We start from the raw sequence: 20806 nt of genomic DNA, 5'->3' as shown, positions 1-20806 counted from the left end.
GAATGAATGAGACATAATGAAAGGTCCGTCTAGTCAAAGCTATGGTTTTTCCAGTAGTCATGTGTGGATGTGAGAGTTGAACCATAAGGAAGGTTGAGTGGTGAACAACTGATGCTTTTGAATTGTGGTGCTGGAGAAGAGTCTTGAGAGTCCCTTGGACTGCAAGGAGATCAAACCAGTCAATCCTAAAGGAAATCAACCCTGAATATTCATTGGAAGGACTGATGCTGAATCTGAAGCTTCAGTACTTTGGCCACCTGACACAAAGAGCCAACTCATTAGAAAAGACCCTGATGCTGGGAAAGATTGAAGGCAGGAGGAGAAGATGATGAGTTGGTTGGATCACATCACCAACTTGATGGACATGAGTTTGAGTAAGCTCCAGGAGATGGTAAAGGACAGGGATGCCTGGCATGCTGCAGTCCATGGGGTTGCAGAGAGTTGGACATGACTGAGTGACTGAACAGCAACAGAGGTATGAAAGATATTAACACTGCATTGGAAAATACCACTGCTGCCCGAGTAGACAGTCAACTGCATCTTGACTCTGCTCTCTTAGAAATGACCTTGCCTCAGCAATCACTGCCCTGGAGTGTTCCTGAAGCACACGTGAATAGTAATTAAATAAGTGAGTGGTTAACAATGGGGTTGGGCCTGCAGCAGTCTCAGCTCCAGGAATGGCGTTAGAGGTGACTGCTAATACTGTGGGCTGATAGCCAGTTCTTCCCCCACAGTTGAAATGAACTAGCATGATTTATGCCAGCCTCTGAAAGAACCACACTCCCTCATGATTGATTATCTGTGGAGAGAAGAGTACTTCCTCAGTTGGGTCCAAGATAAAGGTGGGGCATCCTGTGTTGAGTGAAAAAAAAAAAAAACACAACTTAAAAGTTGAGAGGTATGTTTTACCCCGCAGACAAAACTGAGGACTTAAGCCCAGGATGTAGCCTCTCTGATAGCTGTAAGGAACAGCTCTAAAGAGTCAAGGGAGGATCCAAGATATACAAGAATAAGCAAAGTCAGAACATCAAAAGATTACTATGAATCAAAGAAAACCAGACATTTCAAGTTAAGGGATTTAGCTATTTTCTGTATATTGGAAGGTTCAAGCATCTGAGCTCACTGAAATCATTCCTTTGGTATGTACCTCAGCTATCTAGGGCCAGTGTCCTCTGCTTTCTCATCCTGAGTCTCCTCTGGGTGCATCGTTGGGGTGGCTGCAGTGTCTGATCATTTGATGGTGGACATCCTGTATTGGGGAGGCTATGATGGCTTGTGATTCGAAGTCCTATGATGGCTTGATGGCTACAACATTATTTGTTTATTTTTAAGGCAGACAACATTTTTTTCATTGATAACTGCAAAGGCCAGAATATCTGGAATTCCAGTGCTCCTGGAAATGAGCCTTTCAGTAGATGCGCCAATTGAATGCTGTGTTCCAAATATCAGCAGAACAAACTTTTGAAAGGCAGAGCTGAGTTTATAGCTTACCTGGTAATGGAAGGGGAAGGGCAGGGACCAGTTGATTGATATTTTGAAGTTTAGTTTAAGGTGGGTCTTTCAGTGCGGCAAGTGGGGAAGGAATTGAAGGGATGAAGAAGGTTGGTTAGAGTTGGGTCAAGATTGTGATATAATAGTGAATACAGCAAGGTGAAGATTTTGAGGCCAGGATTCAAAGAGCTTGGGGATATAAACTGTCTGTTGATGCTTTCTAAGGAAGAGTTGATGGTTTGGGGGTAAAGTCCCTTTGATGAGCAATGATGTTATGTGCAACTTTCATCTCTCTGGGCCAGAGTCTCTTGGAATAGTAAAATTGTGTTAATGAAGCCAGTAAAAGAGTAAAGTCAAGCTAATGTGGAGTGCATTCTATAGACAGCTAGCTATGTTGGCTAGATGGCTTTAGTTCTCATATCCCAAGAACAAAAAGCTGAAGAAGAGATGACGAGGGGCCTCCCTAGTTCTGCAGGTACCCACATAGACAGCAGGATGTCTTTCTGATGGCCTTGATTTCTGCTTGGGGATTCTAGGGAGCCTGACTCCATCCTTGGCTCCATTAATGGAACTAAGACCTAGTCCCAGGCTAAACCAGCCAAACCAACCATGGGTATAGGCTTAACTTATATGCAGAGTACATCATGAGAAATGCTAGACTGGAAGAAGCACAAGCTGGAATTAAGATTGCCAGGAGAAATATCAGTAACCTCAGATATGCAGATGACACCACCCTTATGGCAGAAAGTGAAGAGGAACTAAAAAGCCTCTTGATGAAAGTGAAAGTGGAGAGTGAAAAGTTGGCTTAAAGCTCAACATTCAGAAAACGAAGATCATGGCACGTGGTCCCATCACTTCATGGGAAATAGATGGGGAAACAGTGGAAACAGTGTCAGACTTTATTTTTTTGGGCTCCAAAATCACTGCAGATGGTGACTGCAGCCATGAAATTAAAAGACGCTTACTCCTTGGAAGGAAAGTTACGACCAACCTAGATAGCATATTCAAAAGCAGAGACATTACTTTGCCAACAAAGGTCCGTCTAGTCAAGACTATGGTTTTTCCTGTGGTCATGTATGGATGTGAGAGTTGGACTGTGAAGAAGGCTGAGCGCCGAAGAATTGATGCTTTTGAACTGTGGTGCTGGAGAAGACTCTTGAGAGTCCCTTGGACTGCAAGGAGATGCAACCAGTCCATTCTGAAGGAGATCAGCCCTAGGATTTCTTTGGAAGGAATGATGCTAAAGTTGACAGTCCAGTACTTTGGCCACTTCATGCAAAGAGTTGACTCATTGGAAAAGACTCTGATGCTGGGAGGGATTGAGGGCAGGAGGAGAAGGGGACGACAGAGGATGAGATGGCTGGATGGCATCACTGACTCGATGGATGTGAGTCTGGGTGAACTCCGGGAGTTAGTGATGGATAGGGAGGCCTGGCGTGCTGCGATTCATGGGGTCGCAAAGAGTCGGACACGACTGAGCAACTGAACTGAACTGAACTGAAGCTTATTCAGTCAGTGAGTATTACACAGCATTTGTTGTGAACGCTTGAACAAAGATACGCTGTCTTTCTTGTTGGATATAAACAAAGAAGCAAACTTTGGAGCAAACTTAGTTTTGAAGTTTGCTCCAAAACTTTGGAGCAAAATTCCTACGCAAACTTAGGAGCAGCTGTAGCCCTTTTGGACCTTTGGAGGAGCCAGGGTTCGAGTGAGGCCAACCCATGTGTGGCAGACTAGAGAGAGAAAAAAATCCAGACCCCATATGGTTGAGTTGCTGAATCAAGTTTCTTCTGAACATGATGCTACCTCTGGCCTTTCTGAATATATAAGCATGTAAGTTTCCTTTGTTTTGTAAGCACTGCAAGATAGGATTTCTGTTACTTGAGATGGAAAATATCTGAGATACAAGTGAACACCCACCCGGCTGGTGTTCCCTTGCAGTGAAGAGCACTATTCCCAAAGCTGTCATGGTATCAGCTCATCCGTCTTGCTCACTGTGAAATGTCCAGTGCCTACCAGAATAAGTGGCACGTGATGACTCATTCAACAGAGTTTTCCTAATGAAACAGATTGTCAGTGTTTGATTGATGTTGTGTGTTGGAACAGTTGTGGCCAAAAGAAAGACTCTCTGCTCTTAGTGACATACAAATGCTGTATGAGGTGAGGGGGAAAGCTGCTTTCCTGTTGTACTTAGGTCTTATTTTTCCAAAGGGAAAATCAAATCGTGGGTGGATTTGAAGTACCTGTGGGCAGCTCTCTGTCTCATGATGTCTCCCTTGGGTTGAAGAAGGCCCAGTTCCTCAGGACTGAAGATCAGTCACACGACTGTCTCCTACTGATTTCAGGTGGCCTCAACCTGCAGTGACTTGAAGCAGGATTTTGGTTACTTGGTCAGAGGTTGAAGTTAGGCCATGTCAGTGAGAGTACCTAATCCTAATCCACTTCACCAGTGGTCAGCAACAAGGCCCTGGCCCACACAACTTTGCAGAAAATTAATTTCCACAAAGAAACTGAAAGTAGTGGAACAAGTAAAGTCTTTCTTAGGAGGAAAAAGAATACGTATGGATAGACATAAAGGCAGGCTCAGAGAGGGAGTCGTGCCCTCATGGAGGTTCAGATGACTAATATGGGGCATTTTTTTCTGGGTTTCCTTTGGCCAATCATTTTGCTTTGCCTGGTTCTGAGTCTGTGTTTGGTTTGTCACAGGGTCCTCCCAAGTGTGCGTGTACATTTCTTAGCCAAGATGAAATCTAGTGAAGAGGCCTGTGGGTAGGCTGACATCACTCCCTTTTTTGCCTGCAAAGAGCCTTTCTGCTCAAGTATAGTCGGCAAGATCTCCTTGACCTCAAGAGTGAGAAATATGTGATCTCTTATCTAGGCAGGGCTCAGCTCCTCCTCCTCTTTATCTTGGAATATCTCCAGGCGCTCAACCTGGGACCCATAGATCTCCTGCCTCACTACCATGTACTGCAGTTCATTTGTTTAGAATGAAAATGAAAATCTATAGTCTTTTAATGATAATATTCTAGCAGCTCTATCATTATCTTTAATTCTATGCCTATTTATTTTATTTTTATTTACAAGTTAAAGCGTAAAAGTTCATAATCCATGGTAGTTTTGTCACTGAATCCTGTCCAGCCCTTTGCAGCCCTATTGACTAGCCCACCAGGCTCCTCTGTCCATGGGATTTCCCAGGCAAGATTACTGGAGTGGGTTGCCATTTCCTTCACATCTTCCCCTACGCCCATTTTAAATAAAGATCAGAATGAAATGTGATGCCATTGATCATTGAAATGCTGAAAAATAAGGGAAGGGGATTTTCTTTTAAAAAGCAAGGGAACTTTGCAAATCATTGAACAATCCACTGACTGTCATGAGTTGTGCTCATATTGTCAAAAAGAGAAGCAGTCGTGAATGAGGAGCAGGAAAACATAGGTGTGTTTTTTCCCCCTCTGTAGCTGAGGATCTGAGTGGAGCTACTTAAATAGTGTGCATACTGACAGTAAGTGTCCAGGTTGAAAAAGTTTCCTAGAGAAAGGTCATAAAATCAATCAAGACAGCAAATGCCATCCGAAGGGATTAAGATTGATGAAAATTAAACAATGTAAACATCGCAGGTCTTCCTTCCTGTGCAGAATGCTTAATGAAGTCTCGAAGGGGACGGGAGGTGCGGATCTAAACAGAATGCTCTTTGCTGGGCTCCTCTGCGTCTCCCTCCTTGCTGACTGAGTCGGGCGTCTGGGGAGCAGCACTGAACTGGAACAGGCGGCACCTACTCGTGCAAGGGGGATGGGCAGGGAGGGGTTGGCCTGACTGCAGAGGGGTCTACAGTGTTCATCATCAAGATATGAGGCTGAGCGTCTGGTGCGCCCATCCTATTTCTGGAAGCTTCCATCCAAGGATAATGAATGAGGCCCCCCCAGTGGCAATGACTATGGCCATAGATCCAGCCTCTAACTAAAAAACCAAGAGCCAAGCAGAGATCAGAGTGGGCTTCTGAGTTATAGAGCGTGATGGCAGGGCTCTTCCTGGCAAGCTTTCAGGACTGGGGTAAGATCTAAACAGGAGTTCAGTCTAGTGGTAAAAGTGAGGGTGTGGGAGTTGCCCTCAATTCAGCACAGAAAGTCCAGGAATGAGTTGACAACCCAGGTCCCTTGGCAGGAGAAGATTATAATCACAGGACCTGAAGCCTGGCAGGGGAGCAACAGTTCTGCCTCTCTAGCCTGCAGGGTCAAGTCAACATTGTCTTCATAGATGAGTAGCTGGGGTGAAACAGTCTGATCTCTCACTTGCATTAAAAAGTGTATGTTCCTTAAAGATGCGAAATGTCCATTCCCACTATGAGCACTAATGGCTTTTATCCTACTGCTTAAAAATAATCTGACCCTTCCATTGCTCTTCAAATATGGAACCAGAGTACCAAGTAAGCGTGGGCTCACCTAGAATTAAGTCCTATATCAGAAGTGAGGATGCAGCGGTCCTTGATGAAAAAGAACTAGTAACTCAGAGGGGAACTCTACACTCTCAGGATAGTAAGAGGAAGTCATGGATACCACCTCAGCCACACTGATGTGTCTGGTCCTCATACCACGCACCCGTCCTCTCCACCTCTTGTCCTGCTTCTCTCGCACATCAGCAGGCACCAAAGAGTTAATAACAGAGAGGCCTTGAGAAATCTGCACTTTGTTAGAAGGAATAGCTCTTAGCTCCAGCTGCTGCTGCTGCCAGAGGAGATGCTTGAAAGCAAGAAAGGGAATAATAGGAAAGAAAAAGACTTTTGAATCACATGGGAGTCCTCAAGGACTACTCAGCCCAGAAGATGTATCTCTTATCATTTCAAGACAAAAATTTTCTGAAGCCCCCCAGCCCTGATGTAGCTTCCTTCACTGTCTTTATAGGTTGTGTTTGAGTTCATTGGAGCCCAGAGGACCCCTCTGCTGGGTTTAGACTTCCTCCTTAGCAGGAACTAGGGACAGAATTAATAATAGCAGTGTCACCGAACTCTGCATTGTCGTTGAGGTGGGTGGCTCTGAACTTTAGGAGGGTCCTTGAGCAATTGCACACAGGGACACCTGCAGCTCTTTGATGAGTGGATCAGATGTTGAGTCTAGAAGGGGACTCCATGAGTCAGGGAATGATGGGGAACCAGGGCTATAAGAGAAGGAAAACAGATCTGGACCAGACTCAGAGCTTCGCCCATTCACATCCAGAGAAGAGCTTTAAATTTAAGCATGGGCCCTCCCACCATCACCACTCCTCCGTGTTCAGAGACCATCAGGTGGCCTGTGTTTCTGAAAGGCTGTTTTGCTGAATGAGATGTGCTTGCTGAGTGGGGTGGAGTTGGGAGGTTTTATAAGGGGTCCTCCGTGTGGTTGGAGAAGCTGGAGAAAAGTAGGTTTGGGGCGAGGAGAGGTAGTGGAGGGCAGCCAAGCACAGGGGAAGGAGTTGGATGTTGGGGGAGAAGAGGAGGGAGGGCAGCAGGGAAACAGAAGACATTTAAATAAGATTTAGACTGCTTTGCTGGCAGGAAACAAGTTCACCTTCACAGCTCCAGGGAATCTTCAGTAGGATTGACATGGATTTGCATTTGGATTGTAATACGAGAACTTGCTGAATCTGACTCTAAGACTGGAGGGTCCATAGGAGGGTTCAAGATTATTTGTAATCTGCTGTTCACTTGCATCTATAGATACATAAATTTAAGGTAGTTCTTAGCAAATTGAAGCATATGCCTAAAGGTTTCAATTACTAGCTCGCCACAGTGCTGTGCAGTTTTGGGAGTTTGGCACTTTTTCCCCTGAATTCTTTGCTGAAGTCAAATCTAATTTGGAAATTGAATATATAAAACAGATAAATGCAAGAGCTACTGTGTTCAAAGCAGACAGAAATTGAGGAGCACAAATTCATTTAATCAAAGAGGGAGGTGTGACCCAGTTAAACGGCCTAGCGGACCAGTCCAGTTGGGCTGCATTAGTGTCTAAAGGGAGGGGGCTGACAGCTGACCCTGGGCCAACAGCTGACTCTTAGAGCTGCTGTTGGTGGTGGTGGTCAGTGCCTTAGTTGTGTCTGAGTCTGAGACCCCATGAACGGCAAGCATGCCAGACTTCCCTGTCCTTCACCGTCTCCCAGAGCTTGCTCAAACTCATGTCCATGGAGTCAGTGATGCCATCCAACCATCTCATCCTCTGTCATCCCCTTCTCCTCCTGCCTTCAATCCTTCCCAGCATCAGGGTCTTTTCCAGTGAGTTGGCTCTTTGCATCAGGTGGCCAAGATTTTGGAGCTTCAGCTTCAGCATTAGTCCTTCCAATGAATTTTCAGGGTTGATTTCCTTCAGGATTGACTGGTTTGATCTCCTTCCTATCCAAGGGACTCTCAGGATTCCCTTGGAATAGAGCGGTGTGCCCCCTAGTGCTTTTGGATATGATTTACAGTAAGAAGGAAATTTTGCATCACAACACACAGATTAAAAAAAAAAAAGTTTCGTGAAATAGTATATATGCATGTGATGCATTTAGGGAAAAAATTATTCCATTAAGATAAAAGAATACTGGTCACAACCATTAAATTGATTTCACAAACCCAATGATGGGTCATGATCTACACTCTGGAAAACTGAAATAAAGGATATATACTTTTAGAGAGGCCAGTGGAACTTTGATGCCGTGTGGGAGTATTAAGAGGGAAGTGTGGAATCATAACCCCAGCTGCATGCATGTTTAGGGCCATCCAGAATGCATTTTCTCCAAACAACTGGAATTGTAGACTTTTCATCACATCTGTTTGTCAGGAAACAACACCATCCCTTGGTTTGAGCTTTTCTGTATCAGTTGCTGCATGCCTGAGTTTGTGTTGCCACAGTTGCATAAGTGCACAAATAGATTATTTTTATCACAAATATAACCTTCTGGTTTGGAGCTGTGCTTCCCCTACAATGATTAAACAGCACAGAGACATCCAACTGTGTGTTTATAATTGAAGAAGAAGGTTGAGTAAAGCCACAGAAGGAAGGAATGGAGACTCTTATTCGACATGTGTGTTCCTTGCTATGAGAGAGTTCCCTGAGGTAGCTAGCTCCAAGTTGACTCCCTGACTCCTCCCGGGTGCCAGCTGCTGTCAGAAGTCTGAGAATGCAGGGCCCACCTCCATGGAGTTGATGGAGTCTGACAGCAAGTTGTGTAATCAGTGTTGTCAAATTTTTATGGGAGCACAGATAAGAGAGTTCCCAGCCACCTGTTGGAGAAGGGTCATGACCAGAGAGACATGGTGACCCACTAGGGCAGGGTCTAGAAGATATATAGGAATCTTCCCTTTGAGCAAAGAGGAAAAGAAAAGGAATCTCAAGGAGGAAGGTAGGAGGCACATTCAAAGGCCTGAAGATATGAAAGAGAAGGGCTGGTGCCTGGGACACCACGGAGTTCAGGATGACTGACACCCAGGGAACAGAAATGAGGCCAGAAAGGGAAGGATGTGATAAGGAATTTGAACTTTCTACTGAGGCAGTAAAGGAGCTTTGGGGTGATTTTAAGAAGAGCTGAGCATGCTCAAATGTGTGTTTTAAAAGGATCACACCACCTATCTGGAAAAGCACGATCAGGAATGGTTAAGAAGAGTTGTGTCGGGCCTGGAGAGGGCACAACCAGAGGGGATGGGTGGGAATGGAAGCCTTTGCAAAGGGTTATGAGAGGTCAGGAGAGGCAGGAGCTCAGGACAATGACCAGACCTCTCAGTTGGACAGATGGATGGTCCTAGCATCCACTGATCTGCAGAACTGCAGAGAAAGGACAGGGTAAGTTTAGGGCAAGGGTCAGGGAAGCGGGAGCTGACAGGAAAGAGGGGAGATTAAAGAGGTTCAGTATGTGTTAAGAGCAATAGAATTTGACAAATTATTACCTCCCAAGATGTTCTTCCGAAAGATATATTGCAATTCTAACCACCCACCTCTCTCACACGTCCGTGCATACACGCATACACACGTGTGTGTGTGCACCTGCCTCCTACCCTTCTCTGAGCTGACAGATAGCCAGTCCAATTCTGTTCTGGGCCACAGCTACACAAAGTAGGCAGATTGGTTCACCTAGTCTTTAAATGAAAACACCAGTGCCTGTAATCCACTGACAAAAGGTTAATTAGCCTGAATTTTAAGCCCCGCATCCCTCAGGGAAGAGCATGTCAGAAAGCACCGAGCTTTCAGAACAAAGCTTTCCCTCAATTAAGGGAGGGTGCAGATTTTGTCACATGGCTCTTGTCTCTGACTCTGCTGTGACCCCACTGTGAGGAGAGGGGACCCGGATTCTGACAAGCAGGCACTTCCTATTAACAGCCCTCTCCCTGCTGAGGCCAAGAGTGAGAATTGAAAAAAGAAAATTCTGGAACAGCAGTCATGAAGGGCACTCACACAGATGGATGTCCTATGAATGAGGAGTCGGGGAGCAAGGACTGAAGAGAGGCACAGGAGACAGGGTCCCACTAAGAGAGGTCACAGGGCAGCCAGGACAAAATCTGTTCATACCAACTACAGATTAAATTCTGCGATACTTTGAAACCATTCCTCAACACTGTGACCCATTCCTCTGTTCCCCTTCAGATTCCTTAATTGTTTAGAGGAAGAGAGCACATTCCGGTGGTCCACTGTGCCCAGGAGGGCTGGGCAGGCTCCCCCAAGGGTATGTGTCCGCAGTCTCCCATCCCCAGAGCAGGGCAGCATCAGCAGAGCCATGGTGTCTGGGGGCGTCCAGGCAGAAGACAGACACAGCCTGAGGAATTAATGAATGCGGACAGCTCTTTCCAGCTTCTTGGCTGAAAGGGGAAGGCAAGTCAGGCCAGTCGCTAGAAAAGGGTGAAGAATTTTGAGGGCAGGATTTTGTTTCTCAGAAGCAAGAAATGTGAGCATTTTTATAAGCTGAGGTAGAGGCCAATAGGGAAGGAAAAATGGAAGAGACAGGAGAGAGGGCATGACCAACATGTGGGCTTTACCTGGGGAACACGTGGCCCTGGTCTCTGCCCAGCTCCTCTCACTGAGCACCAGGGTGTTCCTTCCCTGTGTTGGGCGCAGTATGGCTCTGTCTCACCTCTGTGGTCTAGGGAAGCAGATTGACTCCGCAGGTAGGGTTAGGAGTAGCCTGGGGCTGCTCTGGATAAGAGGTGTGGACCCAGCATCTATGCTGTGCTCCTTCCCACCGCCGCCAGATGGAGGCCCAGATGACCTCCTGCCTCCTCTTCCTGCGTGTTCAGGTCCCCAGGTTTCCTCCATGTACTGACCACACACTCTGGTGTCCTGGAAGCAGCTCAGCACTTTTCCAACCCAGCTCAACCTTGAAAGGGCCTCTCTCTCCACCTGGATCCTGCTGGGCTTTTGGCAGCATGCAGAGGCTGCTCTTATTCTGTTACCAACTTTGATCAGGTTGTCTGGAACAAGCCCACCTCTTCCCACTGCTCTGCAGTTTGCCAGCACACCCCTCAGATCAGAGACCCACTCCCTGTCATCTGGCACGCCTCCCTTATCTCAGCTCTGACACCTGAATGGGCGTGCCACACCTCTGCTTCGACCTCACCGCTGATTTCAGCGTCAGCTCTTGATGTGATGGCTTCTTCCTGTTAAGTGCTCTCCTCCCCTCTCTAATTCACAGTCCCCACCTCCATTCACCTCCAGCCAGTCCAGCTGTGGGCAGTCTTTGAGCATTTATCCTAAAATCCTAAAGGGTCCAGCGTTGATGCGAAAGGCAAGCCCTCACCACTCAGAATGCAAACACTCGCTATGCCATTGTGGCTTCCATCAAACAAACCCCAAGACGTTCAGAAGGATGAAGCTGCTGAAAAACAGTTTAATAGAAAGGACAAAGGTCTGGGGGAGAATGGAAGAAATTATACAGGCCATTGGAAAACCGCACATGCACACAATACAGAAGGCACACTGTGATTGTGGTTTCATGAGCACTGGAGACCTTCACCTGTAACCTGAATCTAAACCACGTGAGAAGGTCTCTCTGTTCTAGGAAAAGGGAGGTGAGGGGAGTCTGTATTGGAGCCGAGGGCTAATAGAGAGCCTCTGGAGTGCTGGGTTCTACCTGCCAAGGCTGCTGTGGACGTGTTAGACCCCACTCACAGCACTGCCCCATCTCAGCCCCCTCACATGCACACGCAGCTCCACTCCCTTAATGTGTCGAAGAGATGGTCCCGACCACTGGGGTTTGTACAGGGTAACTCTGGCCCCAGGTGATGGGATCCCTGGGGGCGTATGCTCTCAGCAGTCAGTCTGTGGGCTGCCCAGTGACAAATGACACAGTCTGAGACCCCAAAGATTGGCTGAGTCAGTTAAATACTACTTCTGAACCTGGTAGATATCAAGAAAATGAGGCATCAGCAGAACCATGAAATTAAGGGAGGCTTTAGAGGTCTTGATAGGATATGAAAAAAAATCACATTATAAGTACACTGAAAGTGTAGTGAGTGGAAATACTTGCTCAGTAGAGGATTAAGAAGCCAGTGGTGAAGAGAGAACAGAGAAGTCTCGTTAACTGCAGACCAGGAAGGACCTACTATATAAAACAGAGAACTCTTGTCAGTCCTCTATAATAACCTATGTGCTAAAAGAACCAAAAAGAGTGTATACATGTGTATGTATAACTGATTGACTTTACTGTACAGCAGAAACTAAGGCAACATTGTAAATCAACTATACTCCAATATAAAATTTAAAAAAATAGCAGGCCAGAGACAAGATCCAGAAGCCTGGTGCTGATGTTCCAGGGGTTGCCTTGGGCCCAGAACGAACCTCACGCCTGGTTCTTCTCAGGGCCCTCTGACCATGGTTCCTGCTCGGGAACCTCTGAGAACCCATTTCCATTGTTGCCCGTGAGTGCTTTTACAATAAGTCACCACCACCACCCAGCTAACCTTTTATCAAGCTGTCTTGAGTGAGTCTCTGCCTTGCAGCCCACAGCCTGAGCAGGACACATATGGACTGCCCAGGAGCGCATTTGACGGATGGTGGGTTTGGGCTGCTCTTTTTGTTTTCACAACATTTGCTGCAGTTTAGCTTAAGATGAAACCTTAAAATGGTGAGAATGTCTCTGAATAAAAAAAAAAAAGAATGAGCCTAACAACACAAGTAGAAATGAGTTCTACCCCATTGAGAGGAGTCCAGAATCTCTGGAAGAGAAACATAGATGAAGAAGAAGCCCTAAGAACGTGGGAGTGAAGAAGGCTGCTTAGAGGGAAGCTTAAAAAGACCCTGGTTGGTGACTCTCTGTTGAGAGTCACTGTGCATGGGACCCAAAGTTCTGAGAGCAAGATGCCTTCCTGATGCAACTAAGGTATAACAGAGAGTCAGCTGAAACTGGGCAAATTCATTGCTTCTCTTGGTTAGAGACAACCCACTAGGAGCAAACACAGATGTGTCTTCAGACACAGTGATTTCGAGGTGGAAGATGAAGGACTTGAGAGCACGGGCACTCCATCACTTCTCTCCCTGCCCTTAGGAACTCTGGAAGACTGAGGAACAACTCAAAGGTCATCAACAGTTGCCAAAAAGATCAGGGTGATGTTTAGCTGAGGCTCAGAATCCTGGCTTAATGTACCAGAATAAATCATTCTTAGCCAAGAGTGCAAATCTTATGAAGACATGGAGGACTGGTGATTGATGAGTTATTCTTATCAAGAAAATTTAACAGTGAATATTAGAAGGTTGGAGAATGGAGAAGGAAATGGCAATCCACTCCGTTACTATTGCCTGGAAAATCCAATGGACAGAGGAGCCTGGTAGGCTACAGTCCATGGAGTCGCAAAGAGTCGGACATGACTGAGCGACTTCACTTCACTTCACTAGAAGGTAAAGAACAAAACAGATAACCCATGAAACCAATTGCTACAAATGATAATAAGTGGAAGGTAGAAAAAAGAGTTTCAGGACAGGCAGTGCCCCGGAGGGAGGGCCAGAAGCCCAGCTGTAAGTGGCCTTAGGTATCCCAGTGTACCGCTCACAGCAAACAGACACTAACCCAGAGCATTGTCTGCAGACACCCGAGGAGGTCAACAGACCGCTTAGAAACAGGCAGACTAATGTGCTGTGCCTGTCTGGAAAGCTGTGCATGGAAGGCTGAAGACTCATTGAAAAGCAAGTGCGTGAGGCTTAGCAGAAATGGCCACGCTATGGAAGTATCACAGAGGGAGGCGATGCTCTCCTGAAACAAATCCAAGCATGAGCGCAAAGATAAAATCTCACTGTGAGGAGCAGCCCACTGAGGAGGTCTTCCTGGAAGTCTTCACTGGTTGAAAACGGAAGATCTGACACATTCTTGAGTTGCTTTTCTGGCAGGATAAATCAGAATACCTTTGATGTAACAAACAGAGGAAAGTGGGGGCAAATTAAGGATATGGGATTCAGAGATACGAACTGCCGTGTATAAAATAGATAAGCAACAAGGATATATTGTATAGCACGGGGAATTAGAGCCATTGTCTTATAATAAGCTTTAATGGAATATAATCTGTAAAAATGCTGAATCATTTGCTGTATACCTGAAACTCATATTGTAAATCAGCTATACTTCAATTAAAAAAAAAAAAAAAGAAATCCTGACACAAACTGGACTAAACCATGAGAAAATGTATCACCTGGCTAAGGAGTTAGAGGTGGGTAGGGATCAGGGTTGGAAGATTCAGGAGCTAATGATGGGGCAAGAACATGGGATCTTTCCAGGCTGCTGTCTTCAGGTTAGCAGAAAGGTGGATGCACTTCCAGGCATTGTGTCCAGGTGTGAAAACAAAGGTGAAAATGCACTTCCTGAAACTAAGGAGCAAGGAATAAATTCTCAAGTCCCCAACAGACTTTCCTTTTGTATGTCATGGTCAAAAGTATGCCAAGTTTTGAATCAGTCACTGGCCGAAGGAATGGGAATACATGGGCAAAGCATGCCCAGCCCTGGAGTGTATACCTTTTCCATGATATGCCTTGGTTCGTGGGGAGAGGTAGCAACCTTGAAAAATTCAGGGTTCACTTAGGAAGAAGGAAATAGGGGGGATGGGTGCTGGATGGGTCATTAACAGTGACTTCACCAGGCATCTTCTGATAAATGTAGACAGTAAGAAAAAGTATATATTAAAATATGAAGGAGGAAAAAGAAAATATGTAGAAAAACAAGAACTGTTTGGCAAAGTAGAAGTAATGAGACCTTAGGAGAATTGCTCTGTCATCAGAGAGACGAGACCAAGGCAGTGAAGGGGTGTTTGGATATGGTCAGAGTCTCCCAACAGCTTTAGAATAAAGATTTTCAAAACTTCAGAAGAAAAAATAAAGGCTTCTGTTGTTGGGAACCTAGATGGAGAGACTTGAAATATTTGAAAAGCTCTTCAGAATGCTATTCTGACTGTGCAATCAGAAATGACAGTAAGGGAGGTACTCACAGAAACACTCAATTACTGATACTTTACATGGACATGTACAAAAGATGAAAAGAGACAGGGAGGAAAATGCGCTCTTGCCTTTTTCTTTCTGCCGGGTCCCTCTCAGCACCGCTTCTGCCCCTCTGCAGCACTTCTGCTGTCTAGAATTATGAAGTTTGCCTATTTATCCACTTCCCTAAGCGACGCACTGAACCTAGAAATCTGTTCTTCTGTCTTCTGGGAAGCTGAGCGTCTTCAAAGAACCAGGTACTTGATACAAGGCCACAGGTTTTTCATTGCTGGGACACTGTGAGCTTCATGCAGCAAATTTCTTTGGTTTAAATACCAAACAGGATGTGTCTTCTCATATTCTCCTGGGCTAAGGACTCCCAAGACCACTGATACTCAGAGCACCCCACAGGGACATATGCCCTACCGTCTGGGTTAGCTGACCACATCACATCCACCAAGCCCCAAAGACCTTCGCCTGGTTTCGAGAACATTGTTTTCCACCCGGGTCAGAATCTAGTCGTCAGACAGACAAAAACACCGTCCTCTTGTCCCTCAGCGATGTCCATCTAGCCTTCTAGCTGTGACCCCCACCATTCCCCCCATGTCTGCAAATCTGGGCTCTGTCATCTGCCCTCCTGATTTTCTAGCCAGTTCCAGAAGGCTCAAGCCAACATAGCCAGGACAGAAGATCAAGTTTGGACCAAAGCTCACCTGCTGGTCTAAGACCAGCAGACCTGGCAATCTGTGTTCCAGGGGAAATCCACTGAGAGGGCCCTTCTTCCAAGGCCCCAGGTCTTCTAAGGCCCACACCTGGGGGTGGGATGAGCCTTGAGAGCATCCTTGACAAAACTAGCTGGGTCTGGTCTTAGCCCTCCTTCCCACTGTTCTTGAGCCCAAACTAGAGTAGAAGATGGTATCAGACCCAACTTTCAGGACATTTGTCACCTTAAGGACGAGAGTCAACACTGGGGGTAGGTTTGAGGCTCCCAGGGATGCTCAGCACAGGGCTTGTGCTGCCAGCACTGCGGCTCTAGACCACATACTTCACCTGTGATGCTGGCCTCAGCACATCTCCACACAAACCCCAGCACTGGCCACCAGCCTCTGTAGCTCCCTGCTCAAACTGACCCATCTCTTTACTATCCTGGGATTCACTGGACTTCTGTCAGAAGTTTTCTCCAGTCGTTATGCTCTCCCCTGATATTCGCATGGGCAATAGAACCTATGGGTAATAATAAAGTAATAGGACTTATGGGTTATAGGGGAAACGATGTAAACAGTGACAGACTTAATTTTCTTGGGCTCCAAAATCACTGCAGATGGTGACTGCAGCCATGAAATTAAAAGGCACTTGCTCCTTGGAAGAAAAGCTATGGTAAACCTAGACAGCATATTAAACAGCAGAGACATTATTTTGCTGACAAAGGTCTATCTAGTCAAAGCTCTGGTTTTTCCAGTAGTCATGTTTGAATGTGAGTGAAGTTAAGTTGCTTAGTCGTGTGTGACTCTTTACAACCCCATGGACTGTAACCTACCAGGCTTCTCCGTCCATGGAATTTTCTAGGCAAGAGTACTGGAGTGGGTTGCCATTTCCTTCTCCAGAGCATCTTCCTGACCCAGGGATCGAACCTGGGTCTCCTGCATTGTAGGCAGATGCTTTACCGTCTGAGCCACCAGGGAAGTCCCCATGGATGTGAGAGTTGGAACTCTGAGCACCAAAGAATTGATGCTTTTGAACTGTGGTGTTAGAGACGACTCTTGAGAGTTCCTTGGACTACAAGTAGGTCAAACCAGTCAATCCTAAAGGAAATCAGTCCTGAATATTCATTGGAAGGACTGATGCTGAAGCTGAAACTTCAATACTTTGGCCACCTGATTTGAAAAGACCCTGATGCTGGGAAAGATTGAAGGCAGGAGACGGGGACGACAGAGGATGAGATGGTTGGATGGCATTACTGACTTGATGGACGTTAGTTTGAGCAAACTCCGGGAGTTGGTGATGGACAGGGAAGCCTGGTGTGCAGCAGACCATGGGGTCGCAAAGAGTTGGACACGACTGAGCAACTGAACTGAACTCAATAGAATCTTAGTGATTTAAGAGAAGATAGCCCTTTCCTTGGGCCTCTGCCATCAGCTCTGCTACCCTCTGCTGCCCTCCCCTGGCCATTAATGTCACTGCAGGTGACTTCAGTACTCTGATAGCTTCATTGATAGGCTGATTTTTAAACACTTACTGAGCGCCAAAGAATTGATGCTTTTGAACTGTAGTGTTGGAGAAGACTCTTGAGAGTCCCTTGGACTGCAAAGAGATCCAGCCAGTCCATCCTAAAGGAGATCAGTCCTGAGTGTTCATTGGAAGGACTAATATTGAAGCTGAAACTCCAATACTTTGGCCACCTGATGTGAAGAGCTGACTCATTTGAAAAGACCCTGACACTGGGAAAGATTGAAGGCAGGAGGAGAAGGAGACGACAGAGGATAAGATGGTTAGATGGCATCACCGACTCAATGGAGATGAGTTTGAGTAAACTCTGGGAGTTGGTGATGGACAGGGAGGCCTGGTGTGCTGTGGTCCATGGGGTTGCGAAGAGTCGGACACAACTGAGCTACTGAACTGAACTGAAACACTTGGTCTTCCCAGGTGGCTTGGTGGTTACGAATCTGCCTGCCAATGCAAGAGACAGGGTTTGATCCCTGGGTCAGGACAGTCCCTTGGAGAAGGAAATGGCAATACACTCTAGTATTCTTGCCTGAGAAATCCCATGGACAGAGAAGCCTGGCAGGCTGTAGTCCATGAGGTTGCACAAGAGTCAGACACAACTTAGTGACTGAACAACAGTAACAAACACTTATGTAGGGCCCCTCTATAGATGTGATGTGTGGACAAAGGATTCGGTGATACAAGTAGGTGAAGCTTGCCTTGCGTAAGCACATGGTCTACTGAGGGAAGGTGAACAGACAGAGGGGAAATGAACGAATATAAATGAATGGGAGTGGAGTGAATGAATTCTGGAGTACCCCTGTGAAGCCTGGATTTGCTTATCATTCCACAGACTCCTCTGCCTTGCACTTTCACCTGACAAAATCCTTCCCCTTGAAGTGGAATTGGGGACCTTTGACCATCCCCCCAACTAGTGGAACGTGTTGGTCACATCCGTCTTCTTTCTCCCTAGCATTTGATGGTTTGTTTTCATTCATAAACCAAATATTTCTGAGCAGGTGGTGAACATTCTGCCAGGCACTGAGGATACAGTGGGAAAATGCTGATGCCATCCCCCATGGAATTTGCAGTCCAGCTCAGGATGTCTACATAGGTAGATCATTAGATTGATAGAAGCTTTGGATCAGTGTTCCCTGGTGCCATATTCTGTCTTGTTCACACCTAGTAAGAGCCCTACAAGAACAGGGCATGGAGTCCATAGAGTAGAAGAGATGAACCGCAGAGGCGCACTGCCCGTGCACACAGTAGGCATCTCAGGAAGTGCTGAATGATGAAAGTGGCTGCAGAGACCCAAGCCCATTGCTTCCCATGCTGCTGTTGCTGCTAAGTCGCTTCAGTCGTGTCCAACTCTGTGTGACCCCCATAGACGGCAGCCCATCAGGCTCCCCTGTCCCTGGGATTCTCCAGGCAAGAATACTGGAGTGGGTTGCCATTTCCTTCTCCCTGTTTCCCATGATCTCTGCTGAAATCAGCAGCTCCAGTGTTCACCCCTCACCTGCAGCACACCCACCGCAGCCTCTTCTGCCCACCTACTTCCTGTCCAGATACAGATCCACATGTATGAAACTGCAGACCGGGACCTTCACCAGATTCCTCGTCGAGTCGAGAACAGTTCAAGAGCCACAGTCCAGTATTGTGGGGGCTACGTCTGCTCTGTTCACCAGGATATCCCAATCTTCCACACAGCACCTAGCATATACAGGATGTACTCAGTAATTCTGTGGTGGTTGTTGAATTAATACATGAATTCTGCATCAAGAGCTTAAATTTCTGCAAGGAGTTTAATCGTGATTGGGCTCATTTTATCAATAGAGACAGCTGTCCTGGTTCTCTGTAGCCAGAAGTGGATTTATAACTTAAGTTGGTGTATGGCCACCAACATGGTGTAGACCTGAGTTGTAGTGACCCCATGGGTTAACCTCCAGCACAAGGAGAGCTCCGCCATCCTCCCTGAGCTGAGATTTAAGGGCTCCCCATTGTTCAGCCTGCTTTCAGGAGTAGGTCAGTGTGAGCTGGCTGATCTGAGGAATCTTCCTGATAAAGAAGGGGCAGGAGGAAGAATCACCAGCAGCAAAGAAGAGAGAGCAGCGTGCAGTGAGGCCCGGGATGCAGAGCAACCACCGGGAGGACATGCTCCTGAGGTTTGGAAGAGGAGCCTCTGCCAGGGCTGGACTTCAGTGAGTGGGCCTAGTAGGCCCTGGGCTGGGAGTGACCAACTTTTACTCAAAGATCCAGCAGGGACTGCAGCACATTTTGCTTAAAACAACAGCTGGTTTGTAATTTTGGCCTCAGACAGTAATTATAGCTGCTGGGGCTCCTTGGAGAGATAATTACAGAAAGGATTCAGCACATTCATTTTATCTACACGCTTAACCATCAATTAAATCATTACCATCTAATCCTATTCCAGAGTCTAGAAATGATCTGTGAATGTATAATTTTGAAGGCTCTGAAGTTTGTTTGCAGATGGTTTTAAGTGAAAAATTGCCCCATTTCCAGAGCCAGCAGAGGTCCACGTGTGTGCTTTCCCATGGAGGCAGAACCCAGGGAAGTTCCATGTCGGCTGTCCTGTCTCCCCCGGTCCTGCCGCAGGAGGGCAGGAGGCGCTGTGGGCCATGCCTTTCATCTCCCTGTGATTGTGCAGAGCAGGATTTCACTGGGACCTAGAGGAACCTGGGGGCAGAAGGCTCGGTGTTTTGTTTGCCAAGAGGCTTCCAGGAGCATCCCCTGCTGGGATTTTGCAAGGATCCTGGGCCACCACCCCCTAGCTCAATGGCAGGGATGAGGGCTTTTCACTGTGGGAACCAGAAGCTTGTGATATTTAGAAGCGGGGGCTCTGGAGTCAGACCCCTGGGCTCACGTTTCTGTTCTCCCACTTTCCAGCTGTGTGTCTTTAAGCCAGTCTTTGAACCTCTCCATGCCTCAGAGTATTCAGCTTTTGATGATACAATAATGGGCCCTGCCTAGTGGAGCTGTTGAGAGACGTAAGCATGAGAAAATAATGTAACATGTTCAACACACATTGTCTGACATTTAATGGGTGCTAGGGAAATTGGAATCATTAGGCTCCGTAGCATACAGTGGGTACTGGGGAAGGAGAAAAGCAGAGGGAGAACCAGAATGTCCAAAAATGTGCTGCCGCGGGGTCCAGTGGCCTCTGAGAGCGTGTGGCTCCAGCTTTGGACTTCACAGCTGCTGCTTCTCCGACCCTGACCTCCATGGTGACCCACCCCGGAGTCCCTTGCTCTCAGAACCCGTCCTTTCTGATCCTGCCCTCCCTCAGCTGCTGCCCCTGTGCTTCTCCAGAAATCTGACCTCACTGCCCTGCTGATTCCCTGAACAAGCCTGCATCCCTCCCAAACCTCTGACGGCCTTTTCTGTCACTCTCGGATGTTTTTGTGGGCTCACAGTTGCACACAGTTATGCCTCAAGTTTCTGTCTTAAGCTACTTTCTGTTCTTCATTGACATGCAGAGCAGCTTTGCAGGGCTAAGATCCACAGGATTGAAATTGCTTCCCTGCCTCTTGATGCCTGAAAGACAGCTTCTCTTGGGCCATACCAGCTCTTCACACCTGTGCCTAAAGCTGGGATCCCAGAGACACTGGCTATACTCTAGGGCACTGGGCAGGTCCCCTCTTTGGGTGCCGACTCTTCCAGACTGCTGCAGCAGCCCCCTGGCCAGTGTCAGACTCCGCCCATCC

At 46.8% G+C, this 20806-nt stretch overlaps 1 protein-coding gene and 1 non-coding gene across 4 annotated transcripts in view; one reads left to right on the top strand and one right to left on the bottom strand.

The window, feature by feature from the left end:
* The window catches only part of SYT9 (synaptotagmin 9), a 387121-nt gene that overhangs the window by 342371 nt on the left and 23944 nt on the right, over nucleotides 1-20806 (top strand). The window lies entirely within an intron of this gene.
* On the bottom strand, nucleotides 16492-16564 carry TRNAC-ACA (transfer RNA cysteine (anticodon ACA)). The gene has a single exon. It is a non-coding gene; the product is annotated as a tRNA-Cys (tRNA).

Source organism: Bos javanicus, chromosome 15 (genome assembly GCF_032452875.1).
Source record: "Bos javanicus breed banteng chromosome 15, ARS-OSU_banteng_1.0, whole genome shotgun sequence".
Lineage (NCBI taxonomy): Eukaryota > Metazoa > Chordata > Mammalia > Artiodactyla > Bovidae > Bos > Bos javanicus.
This window is presented reverse-complemented; position numbering and strand designations above follow the sequence as displayed.